The 12,259-nt window shown below is 47.7% G+C and overlaps 1 long non-coding RNA gene across 1 annotated transcript; it reads right to left on the reverse strand.

Moving 5' to 3' along the window:
• Positions 1 to 632: 632 nt before the first annotated feature.
• Positions 633 to 6,144, reverse strand: LOC116789596. The gene is made up of 3 exons (XR_004358097.1): positions 6,088 to 6,144; positions 4,257 to 4,386; positions 633 to 740 (listed from the first exon to the last, which is right to left on the reverse strand). It is a non-coding gene; the product is annotated as an uncharacterized LOC116789596 (long non-coding RNA).
• Between the last annotated feature and the right edge of the window lie 6,115 nt (positions 6,145 to 12,259).

Here is a 12,259-nt window from a genome sequence, read left to right on the forward strand (position 1 = left end):
CCAGTCACAGTCTGAGAGCAGCAGCAGGAGTGACAGAAGCTCTAGAACTCTGAAATTACTGATAGCTAGAAAATTCCTTCTTCAACTTCTAAAGTTTTTTGACAAAAAGCTCCCGAGACCTTGACATGTTGAAATAGAAACGTCTTTGAAAGCGGGACAGAATTAGATTAAAACCAGCCAGTGAACCTGGCCTGCACTTGTGTTCTCTATACCAAAGTCAAAGACATTTCTAACCCCAGAGGAGACAAACTGGTCGCCCCCCAGGTCTCCTGCAGAACAAACTGCTCCCCAAGCTCCATCACAGTCCCCTGGTCACACTGCTCTGCCAGCCCCGGGCTCTCCACCCTGCTTTTCCCAGCTCTGGGTCACACAGAACCATCAGAGTGCCCACAAGAACAGAAAGCCAGGAGCATTTATCATGAAATCACATTAAAATCCCATCAAGTCTGCTCAAAGTCCCCTTACCTGCCCAGCCCACCCTCAGAGCCCTCACCTGGCACTGTGGCCCAGCACGAGGAGGTGGCTGGCAGTGCCACCAGGGCAGGAGCTGGGGGAGAACTCGATGGTCAGGACACCAGGAGAGCGTGTTTGGAGTAAAACCCAGCCAGGTGTTCATCAGAGAGGGACAGACCCACCTGGTGTGGCAGCTGCTGGTGCTGGTGCAGTGACAAATCAATGCCCGGGGTGATTGCCTGGCAGGTCAGCTCCTAATGCAACCATCAATCACTTCCCCTCCCAGTCTTTCAAAATTAAGCAGAGAGAAAAAGAGATTTTAGTTTTCTTTTCTTAGCTTATTTTTAACAGAGGCACTACAGAATTATGATGGTGTCCTTTTGGTAAACCAAAATGTCAGACACATATTATTCTTTTAAACATCTCCTGGCCTTTCTCTGAAAGGTTAAGGTGGTTTAAATAAATTTAGTCAAAGTAAATGACAGCTGAGGAAGAGTATTAGAAAACTATACTTATCAACAACCTCTTTTCCTTAAATTTAAACAAGTCATTTACCAAACTGCAGTTTAAGGAGATCATGACAATATATGGTCTTCTGCAGAAGGATGAAAACAACTTGAAATGGTAAAGAAATGTGGGGTGGGGGAAATTACACACAAGTTAATGAATGTTAATGCATGGTCTGAACCCCCCTGAAAGTTGCAAACCACGGTTTTTAAAATAATGGTGCAGCAGTCTGGGCTTTCACCTGAGCCCTTAAATGGGAGTTGTCCTTTTCCTGCTTTTCCATCACCTTAATGGTAGGAACTTAAATGGAAAAGTGTGAATCCAGACCTGCCCTGCAACAGTCAGACAAACAGCTTGAATGCTGCACAGTTGTTGTTGTTGTTGGTCAGGGGAGTGCTGCTGAAAGCAGTGGGGTTTGTATGTATTTATATGTGTACATATTTATGTATTGTGAGACGTAACTTTAACAGCAATTCCAGCACCCACGAGTGCTGCAGCCTGACAGAGAATCATAAAATCCCAGAATCACAGGGTTGGAAGAGACCTGAAAGATCCTCTTGTTCCAGCCTCCTGCCATGGACAGGGACACACGTGCAAAATAGGCCAAGTGGGGAAAAAAAGCCCAAATCTGGCAGCAAATCCATGGCTCTGTGAGGTAACTTAGCAAGAGATCAGTTATGAATTAACATGGATAGTTTTGATCTTGAACTCATCACCCAAAAAAAAAAAATGATCAAAATACGGTGTTTGAGGCTTTCAGAAAGGGAATCCCAGAATCCCAGAATGGTTTGGGTTGGAAGGGCTCTTGAAGTTCATCTTGTCCCACCCCCTGCCTGGGGCAGGGACACCTTCCCCTGGACCAGGTTGCTCCAACCTGGCCTTGAACCCTTCCAGGGATGTAAGTATGACACTGAGATTACTTTTTATCCATCAGTAATGCACTTTTTCCCATTCCCATTGCTAAGAAAGCAGTGGCAGTGAGTGGGTATGGCTGCAGGGCTGCAATCCAGAGGCAGCAGCTGTGCCACAGCTCACATTCTGTGCCACAGCTCACATTCTGTGCCACAGCTCACATTCTGTGCCACAGCTCACATTCTGTGCCACAGCTCACATTCTGTGCCACAGCTCACATTCTGTGCCACAGCTCACATTCTGTGCCACAGCTCACATTCTGTACCACAGCTCACATTCTGTACCACAGCTCACAGTCTGTACCACAGCTCACAGTCTGTGCCACAGCTCACAGTCTGTGCCACAGCTCACAGTCTGTGCCACAGCTCACATTCTGTACCACAGTTCACATTCTGTGCCACAGCTCACAGTCTGTGCCACAGTTCACATTCTGTGCCACAGCTCACAGTCTGTGCCACAGCTCACAGTCTGTGCCACAGCTCACAGTCTGTGCCACAGCTCACATTCTGTACCACAGCTCACATTCTGTACCACAGCTCACATTCTGTACCACAGCTCACAGTCTGTACCACAGCTCACAGTCTGTACCACAGCTCACATTCTGTGCCACAGCTCACAGTCTGTACCACAGCTCACATTCTGTGCCACAGCTCACAGTCTGTGCCACAGCTCACAGTCTGTACCACAGCTCACATTCTGTGCCACAGCTCACATTCTGTGCCACAGCTCACAGTCTGTACCACAGCTCACATTCTGTGCCACAGTTCACATTCTGTGCCACAGCTCACATTCTGTGCCACAGCTCACAGTCTGTACCACAGCTCACAGTCTGTGCCACAGCTCACATTCTGTGCCACAGCTCACATTCTGTGCCACAGCTCACAGTCTGTACCACAGCTCACAGTCTGTACCACAGCTCACATTCTGTGCCACAGCTCACATTCTGTGCCACAGCTCACATTCTGTGCCACAGCTCACATTCTGTACCACAGCTCACAGTCTGTACCACAGCTCACAGTCTGTGCCACAGCTCACATTCTGTACCACAGCTCACAGTCTGTACCACAGCTCACAGTCTGTGCCACAGCTCACATTCTGTGCCACAGCTCACATTCTGTACCACAGCTCACATTCTGTGCCACAGCTCACATTCTGTGCCACAGCTCACATTCTGTACCACAGCTCACATTCTGTGCCACAGCTCACATTCTGTACCACAGCTCACATTCTGTGCCACAGCTCACATTCTGTGCCACAGCTCACATTCTGTGCCACAGCTCACATTCTGTGCCACAGCTCACAGTCTGTACCACAGCTCACAGTCTGTGCCACAGCTCACAGTCTGTGCCACAGCTCACATTCTGTGCCACAGCTCACATTCTGTACCACAGCTCACATTCTGTGCCACAGCTCACAGTCTGTACCACAGCTCACAGTCTGTACCACAGCTCACAGTCTGTGCCACAGCTCACATTCTGTACCACAGCTCACAGTCTGTACCACAGCTCACAGTCTGTGCCACAGCTCACAGTCTGTACCACAGCTCACATTCTGTGCCACAGCTCACATTCTGTGCCACAGCTCACAGTCTGTACCACAGCTCACATTCTGTGCCACAGTTCACATTCTGTGCCACAGCTCACATTCTGTGCCACAGCTCACAGTCTGTACCACAGCTCACAGTCTGTGCCACAGCTCACATTCTGTGCCACAGCTCACATTCTGTGCCACAGCTCACAGTCTGTACCACAGCTCACAGTCTGTACCACAGCTCACATTCTGTGCCACAGCTCACATTCTGTGCCACAGCTCACATTCTGTGCCACAGCTCACATTCTGTACCACAGCTCACAGTCTGTACCACAGCTCACAGTCTGTGCCACAGCTCACATTCTGTACCACAGCTCACAGTCTGTACCACAGCTCACAGTCTGTGCCACAGCTCACATTCTGTGCCACAGCTCACATTCTGTACCACAGCTCACATTCTGTGCCACAGCTCACAGTCTGTGCCACAGCTCACATTCTGTGCCACAGCTCACAGTCTGTACCACAGCTCACAGTCTGTGCCACAGCTCACATTCTGTGCCACAGCTCACATTCTGTGCCACAGCTCACAGTCTGTACCACAGCTCACATTCTGTGCCACAGCTCACATTCTGTGCCACAGCTCACAGTCTGTGCCACAGCTCACATTCTGTACCACAGCTCACATTCTGTACCACAGCTCACAGTCTGTACCACAGCTCACATTCTGTGCCACAGCTCACATTCTGTGCCACAGCTCACAGTCTGTACCACAGCTCACAGTCTGTACCACAGCTCACAGTCTGTGCCACAGCTCACATTCTGTGCCACAGCTCACTGATAAGTGTCTGCCACACCTTGGCCACCTCCTCCCTCACACCAGGAGCCAGCACAGTTCCCTCCAGGACTCCCTTCAGCACATTCCCTCTGTCCTGTTCTGTGCCATTTACTCCACAGATCGACTCAGGACCAAGAGAAAAAACACCCCTGTGTGCGGAGAAAAATACGTATTTTAGTACTTACTGTGCAAAGACCCAATGTACAAACACTCGATACTGTTTTAATTACCACACAATCACAACCCCTTGGTTAAGCATTTCCTTTCAAACCTGTCAGAAAAGCAACCTTATCCAAATTTTTGCAGTTACACCCGAGCACAGCTTGGCTGAAATCATCATTTTCAGGACTCGGTTGCGGAAATTCTATTTTTGCTTGTCCGTAAGAGAGCCGGAATTACCCATTCACTGGCCCAGCACGGGGGTCTCACAAATTTCTCCCAAGTTTCCATAGAAATGCATTGATTAGGGCATAATTCCCGTTAATACTGTCTCCCTCCAGCACGCTCTGCTTGCTCACACTAACCAGGCACCTTCCCCTCGCCGTCCTCGGCAGCTTTTGTTCGGCTCAGTAGGTTTCCTAACTGGTGGATTTTATTGAGTTAAATCAAGCTGTCACTTCATCTGCCTGAAGGATGACTCAAATACAACACATAATAATAAAAGAAAAGTAGGATAAAATAATCTTGTCAAGCCAGAAAAACTGATTGCTTGAAGTTGTAGCCTTCAATCAATACACTAATTCCACAATTTATACCTCTTTCAATTGGAGAGGAAAGAAACCCTGATACGGTATTTCTTGGCTCACTGACCAACTTTGACCTTCTATCTGTGTGAATGTGGGATTAGCAAGTGCTGCTGCTTAGTGAAATCACCTATGAAAACAGGGAGGCAAATAAGTGACATTTGAGGTTCCCACTAAGTTTATTAATTTCCGGAGGTGAGGGGTGTTTATTGCTCAGGGGGTCTGGGCTGGGAGCGAGGCCCTGCAGGGGCTGGGGGTTGGAGGTGGGCTGGGAGCAAAGGAGGGGAAGCAAAGCTTTGGGACTGTGGCACTGGAGCCACCAGCATGAGGTCCCCCCAGACCCACCCACTCTGCTCCAGCCACTGTCACCAGTCCAGGGAAAACCTCAGGAAAACAAAGCTGTGGCCGTTTGTGCATCATCTCACTCTGCCTGGGATTAAAAGCTTGAGCTCTGCCCAAGCTCTGCTGCTCACACTTCCCTGGCTGCAGTCAAGTGGATGAAGACACTTTAACCAGGCAGCTTTAGAAACCAATTTCTCAAGGTATAATGAACCATTTTGCCATTTGCTCATTTTTTTTAAACAGTCCATCCTCACAAACCCCTCTTTTATTTGTAAATTAATCTGCATAGTCTACAAAAGAACAATCAAACTGTGCATTTAAAACTTTGGGATGCCCTTTGGGTGTCAGGTTCCAACTTTGCTTTCAGAATTCCTCCCCTGCAGGCACAGGCCAGGACACAAAAATTCTTTGTTTATCCAGGCTTTAATTCACTCTGCCACTGCTTCAGCCAGGTTGTGGCAGGGTATCAAACAGGGCCTGGAATGGGAGTGTCTTCCTGCCCTGTGCCTGGAAAAGGAAAGACAAGCCTGTGTAGACTGTTGGATCAGCTGTGATGGTGGAGGTGCCAGTCCTCACTGCTTGAAATAATAAATGTAATTAAGACACTGTACCAGGGTACAGCTTCCCTCTGCTTGGGAAATGCTGGTCTTTAATAAATGGCCACTTCTCCTGCCTTCCAGGGATACTCCTAATGCTTCTTTTCAGTGATTTCAGCAATACTTGCCAACCTGAGAAATAAAAGCTGAGGGCAGAGCTGAGCCTAACCCGGGGTGAGGTGATGCCTTTGGAAGCAGCCTGGAACAACTCAGATCTCAAACACCTCAGGGCAATAAATGCCAAAGCTCCCACATTCCAGGAGGTGCTTCCTACCTTTTTTGTCCTTTGTTCCACTACTGAGGTCACGAACAGTTGATCCAAAGCTCAGTTGATCCAAAACAGATTCAAGGAAGGAGGTTTTTGTAATGAGGGTGGGGAGGCCCTGGCCCAGGTTGCCCAGAGAAGCTGTGGCTGCCCCTGGATCCCTGGGAATGTCCAAGGTCAGGTTGGACGGGGCTTGGAGCAACCTGGAATAGTGGAAGGTGTCCCTGCCCAAGGTAGGAGCAGGACTGGAGTTTTAAGGTCCCTCCCAACCAAACCATTCCATGATTCTGTGGCTCCAAGTATCACTAAACAGCTGGAAATGAATCCACTGGGTAAAACCAACCAGCACCGAGCAATGAACACGTGACTGCAATCCTTGTAATATTACTGAAATCCTTGGATTTCTGCAGCCTCTGGCCACGTGTGCAAGGAGCACAATTAAGCTTTCAAGCTCCTTTTAGCAAGACACAACTTTGATTAACCTTTCCTTTACTCAGAGTTTGCTTTGCTTAGAGTGTAACATGCTCCTGGAGACGTTTCCTTCCCTTTTTTTTCAGGGGAGTGGATGGTATTTCCCCAGGCACCAGCCCAAGCACCTCCATGGAATATTAAGCAACTGCTAGAACTTACTCTGGGTGTAACTGCACTTCCTTCCAGCCTCACCCCCATCCCAGGCAGCCCTTGGTGTCAGTCCCCTCCACTGCTCCATGTTAACACCGGGGCTGTTCCTCTGCCTCCTCCCCATCCCTGGCAAATTACAGCTTCTCTTTTTAATAGGGGACCAGAGTTAATGATGCAGCGTTAATGAAAAGAAATCAAGCACACACGTGTCAGGTGGTCATCTCACCCTCTGACTCAGAAATGCTAAATTATTCAGACCTGCCTCTGCTTCAGCATTGGGTATTTGTGTGCAGCTTTCGCAGTAAAAAGAGAAAACACCAAAGGAAAACGAAGAAAAACATAAAAAGAGGAAAAATTTACAGGGTACCAAAACACTGCCTTATTGATTATAGGCAATAAATAGAAAATAAATGCAAAAAAATGCTCCGGGTGAGATCTTGATCTCCCTGCACACTTTTCACGCCACTAATTTGGATTCATTCCATCATAGGTTTAAATATTTGCAAGAAATAAGGGTCTACTCCAAAACACTCCCTGCCTTACCCTCTCCTTCCTTTTTGAGGGAAGGGGAATAAAAGGAGACATTTGCAGAAGAGGAGGCACAGCCCCTGAGCCCACTGATCACATTGTCCTTGGATTTCTGCTGCTATGAGGGATGAAGGTGCATCTCATGCTGATCCTTTGAAGCTCATGGAGATGAAGGTTAAGAGGCATTTGAAGTTGTTAGTTTGTTTGTGGCCAGGGAAGGAGCTGCCTGGTGCCCTCAATTCTCCGGGCTGAGGGATGTCACCAGGACTAACCTATTGACATTCAGCCCAACAGCAACAACAAAGATTACAGCCAGGGTCAGCCTGTGCCAGCCCAATTTCACTCCAAGTTTTATTGCCGACACCATTGTTCATCTGATTGTTCCCAAACACTTTCTCAGCACAGAAATGCTGATATTTCCCCTTATTTTCAGCCATCGATTCCATCGCTGTCAGCTGAGCAAACACCGGCCTGGAAATTGCCAGGTACTTGAGAAAGTGGGGAAAAATCTATCAGAAATGAGCAAAAATTGCTCGTGGAATAAGCAAATAAGGGAGATGGGCTCTGAGGCTGAATAAATAACCCGTGCAGTGTGTGCACAACACAGAGGGACCAGCCCAGCCCCAGCTCCACGGGCTGCCCAGGACATGAGTGAGGCTGGGAAGGAGAAACAGGGAGCTGAATGTTCCAGGATCCCCAGCAATTGTTTTATCTGCATTTTCAGATTCTGCTGAGCAAAAATGAAAAGCAATTATTGTTAGTTTAATATATATTAATGGATTAAAGCATGGGAGTAACACTATTTTGAAAGACCCTCTGAGTCCTGGCTGTCACACAGCGTTGTCCTGACCACCTCTGAAACACTGCAGGTATCAGTGGTTTAGCTCCTAATCAACTCCTGCCTCACTCATACAGCTCATAAACACAGTTTTGCAGCCTTCAGGAAACAAGAAGACACTGAGCAACAGCAACCACAAAAAACCAACAAAACAGGACTGAGGTGACGAGTAAACCACAAATGCCTGAAACAAGCACTCAAATAATACTATTCCTGAGCCCACAGTCAAATGATTTCACAATTAAGCCTCAAATACCGACCAAATCCAGTCCTCTGAAGCCTGCTAACAAGACCTCTGCCTTCTGTGTTTGTATTTCAGTGGTGACAGTGGCAGGGCTGAGCTCTCCTGTGCTGGACACTGTGCAAACTGTACAAAAAGAGCATCCACCCCCCAAAAGCCTTGAGCCCAAGTCCAGGGATGGAGCTCAGGAAGGGAGGGGCTGGAGCAGCCAGGGGAGGGGGGTGAGCAGTGCAGCACTGGTGGTCTCAGCACAGGGGCTGCCTCCCCTCTGCCAAGTGTTCTGTAGGACCCTGAGGGAGGGATTTGAAGGCAGAGAGTGAAGTCACTCCATGGATTTTGCAGGAGTGTAAGGGCATCCCAGGGAGGAGCAGGATGGTGCCCAGGGGCTGCTGGTGAGGGAGCTGTGCAGCCCAGCACTGCCCATGGGATGGGGCACAGACCCTCCTCACCATGGGAACCACCAGGGACACACCTGAACAGGCCACCAACATCCCCAAAACCCAGGGCCAGGAGCCTCTCAGTGGTGTCAAACTCTCCTGCTTCAGACCCCACATTCTTGGCCAACCTCAGTGACCCAACCCAGTCCCAAGGTCCACTGGGGCCGGTTTGCCCATGGATTTATCCAAGGGATGGGTGAAACCAGGGCTCTGTGCCAACACGGGGGCCTTGGTGGTGACACCGTGACTTGCAAGCCCCACGTCACCTCCCAGGCTTGCTCACCTGAGCTCCAGCTGACTGTTTCACTCCATCAGTGAATGCTGTTTTCTCTTTTGGTGCTGGCACTTGGAATTTAAAGAGAGGCAGAGTGACAGGGACTGTATACAGCAGGGCAAATATTTGTCGTATGAGATAAACATACAATTATCTAAAATGTAATCTTAATATGACTTATTAAAACAGATTACATTTTAATGTGCACTGCAATTTGCACATTACACAGCACACTCTGGATATGCAGCTTCCCCTGTGCCACTCCCCTGACAACCTGCACCACTGGAGATATAGAGAGAGGAAAAACCCGCCGCTATCTCCCTCTAAATGGCTCTATTTGGTGGTGATAGTCAGATACAGTTTTCACCTTTATCCCAGCTTGTTTCTGACCCACTGAGTTGGTGTTAATCACCCCTGTGGGCACCAATAATTTCCCCATATGTGGAATTTGATAAGTTAGAGCACCCACTTCATTTCAAGAAGATTCCAGCTGGCTATCCAGTTATCGCTATGGACAGCTTCAAGCACTTCCATGCTGGTCCTTGTATTCTGAGCTTTATCAAGTGCTTTGCACTTTTTGTCTTTTATCTCTTAATTGAGACCTGACTGCAAGAAATGCCTATCTCTTAAAGTGTGGTGCATTAAGTATTAACTTGAACTGCTTTGGCTACTTGAGGCACAGAAAAACCTTAAGAAGCCGGGAAAAAGGCGAAAAAAATCTCCCCAAATCTCTGTTTAGAAAAACTGTGTAAATGCTACAGCATAATAAAAAAAAATATATGTCTTTTCCTTCCTCCTCTGCCTCTTCCCACAAGCAAAAAGAAAAATGAAAAAGGAAAGTGTGTATTACAAGCAGAAATAAACTCCATCTATGCGTTTGCTTAGCTGGAAATGCGTTAAAATGCAAAGGTCCTGGAAAAGGAAAGTGTTATGAAATGAATGTGTATGAATAAGAAATTATTTCACAATTAAAGGTGGTAAAGAATTCTCCTCTCACCGAGTGATGTGTTTAGTCCATTCAGTTGGCAGCAGCAGCAGCTGAATCTCCTCGTGGAGGAGCCGCCGGGCGCGTGGCTGCCACAGACACCCTTGGGGAGAAATGTCTCTGCTTTTGAACCACCCCTTCCCTGAAGGACTCTGAGGGAAGAGCGTGGAGCCTCCTGGTGCTAAGACACAGCGTGGGAGGTCTGGGTTCCCTCTTGCTGCTCTGCCATGCACTGACTCCCTCTCTACAGACACTCTTTGAGTTCAGCAGGAGCCCCAGGAGCAGAGCTTTCCACTCCCTGGTCGTGTCCATCCAGAATAAAAACCTGATTTGGGCTTCTGTTTTTCATTACTTTCCCAGGAAACAATATCCCTGAAATCTGGTCTCAGACTGCCCGAGGAACCTCCTACAACTCCCTGGCAGGAGGCTGGAGGCAGATGGAGGTTGTTCTTCTTCCCAATAACAAGAGATAGGACAAAGGGAAACAGCCTCAAGCTCTTGGCCCAAGCCAAGAGAGGTCCAACTTGGGTATCAGGGAAAATTTCATCCCTGAAAGAGTGGTTAAGCATTGGCCCAGGCTGCCCAGGGCAGTGCTGGAGTCACCATCCCTGGAAGTGTTGAGAAGTGAGTGGATGTGGTGCTTTACAATGTGCTTTGGTGGCTGGGGGGGATTCGGTCCAAGGTTGGACTTGGTGGCCTTGGAGGTCTCTCCCAACCTTAATGGTTCTGTGACTCAATAAGCTGGACACCTAAACTCAGAATATGTTTGAAACAATTGACACAAATCTCCCTGTGCACCAGTTTTATCCTCTGTAAAGTGGGGTAAAAACATTTCAATGTCCACTTAAAACCTCTGGACCAACGCTGCTCCCAAACTGTGCTGCCCTGGCAAAAAAACTGGCATCCACCTTATTCTTCATGAATGATCACTTCCTTTTTTAAAACAGTACAGAATAGGGCATTAACTGCTTTTTCTAGCTCAAACCCAGGAGGATCAAGCAGTGTTCTTTTGGCAATTAATTTGCATCATGTATAAGCAGTAGAAAAGCAGGATTTGCCCTTCCCAGGAGCCCACTGACTCAGAAGGACCTCTGCCTGCACCACTACAGGTGTCACTTCTAGGCCAGTGGTGTGACAATACACAATATTCTTTGGCATTGGTATGTGAAACAGTGTTGTTTCTCTGATTATTTAAAAAAAGTAATAATAAATCAATATTTCAAAGGCTATTTGCCCACTCGAAGAGCACAGACAGCTCAGGTCTTGCTGTAACCCAAATTTATCACCATTTCTGCAGCAGCAGGGATATTCCTTAACTGATATGTGAGAATACCAGTTTGCTGCCCCAAAATAAGCCATAAGCCAGGCAGACAAAATCAGGGCTGTGTGTAGCAGATTGGGAAAAAGGAAATATTGATAAGCCAAAAGATATTTCTCCTTTCAAAGACAAAGGCAGCAGCAGCCAAGGTCCTGCTGTGTGAGTGAGTGTATTCTCACCTTCCTGGCTGGAGGATCCTACTGAAATCAGAAAAGTAAAGCAAAGGCCCTGAAAATGAAGGTAAAATTACACAGAGCAGCTGCTCAGAAAAGGTTGGTGGTTGTGGTACTTGAGAGGCAGAAGGGCTGTTCACAGAACACAAAATCCTAGTGGGAAATACAGACACTTCAGGAAGATATTTTGGCTGGGCAGGTGTAAAAGCAGACCCAAAGAGGCACAGGGTAGAAAAGGAATGTAAGGGGAATTTTTTTACACTGGATGACTGAAATTAAATACCTTGTGCAACAGAAATAAAAGACAACATGACTGCTTTTAGAAAAGATAAGATTCACCTGCACAAGTCAAACTCAGGAGTTTTCCCTGGCATCAGATATTTAACAGCATTCCCAAATGTCAGAAGGGGTCCCTGGCTGCTGCTGAGCCCTCATGTACAAGTGGTTTTTACTAATTGCATGTTCCCACTTAAATCAGAGCTCTAAAACAATGAAAAAACTCTGGAAAAACCTGTGATCTCTTTGCTTGTGAGCTCAGAACATTTTAGCCTTGGGTTGGTTTTTGGGAGGCTCTGTAAGCCTGACACTGGAGGTGGGTGCCATGGACTCACACAGATCCCTTCAGCAAATCCCTGCGTGGCAGAAGGGGCCAGGGGGCAAT

This window comes from Chiroxiphia lanceolata, chromosome 7 (genome assembly GCF_009829145.1).
Source record: "Chiroxiphia lanceolata isolate bChiLan1 chromosome 7, bChiLan1.pri, whole genome shotgun sequence".
Lineage (NCBI taxonomy): Eukaryota > Metazoa > Chordata > Aves > Passeriformes > Pipridae > Chiroxiphia > Chiroxiphia lanceolata.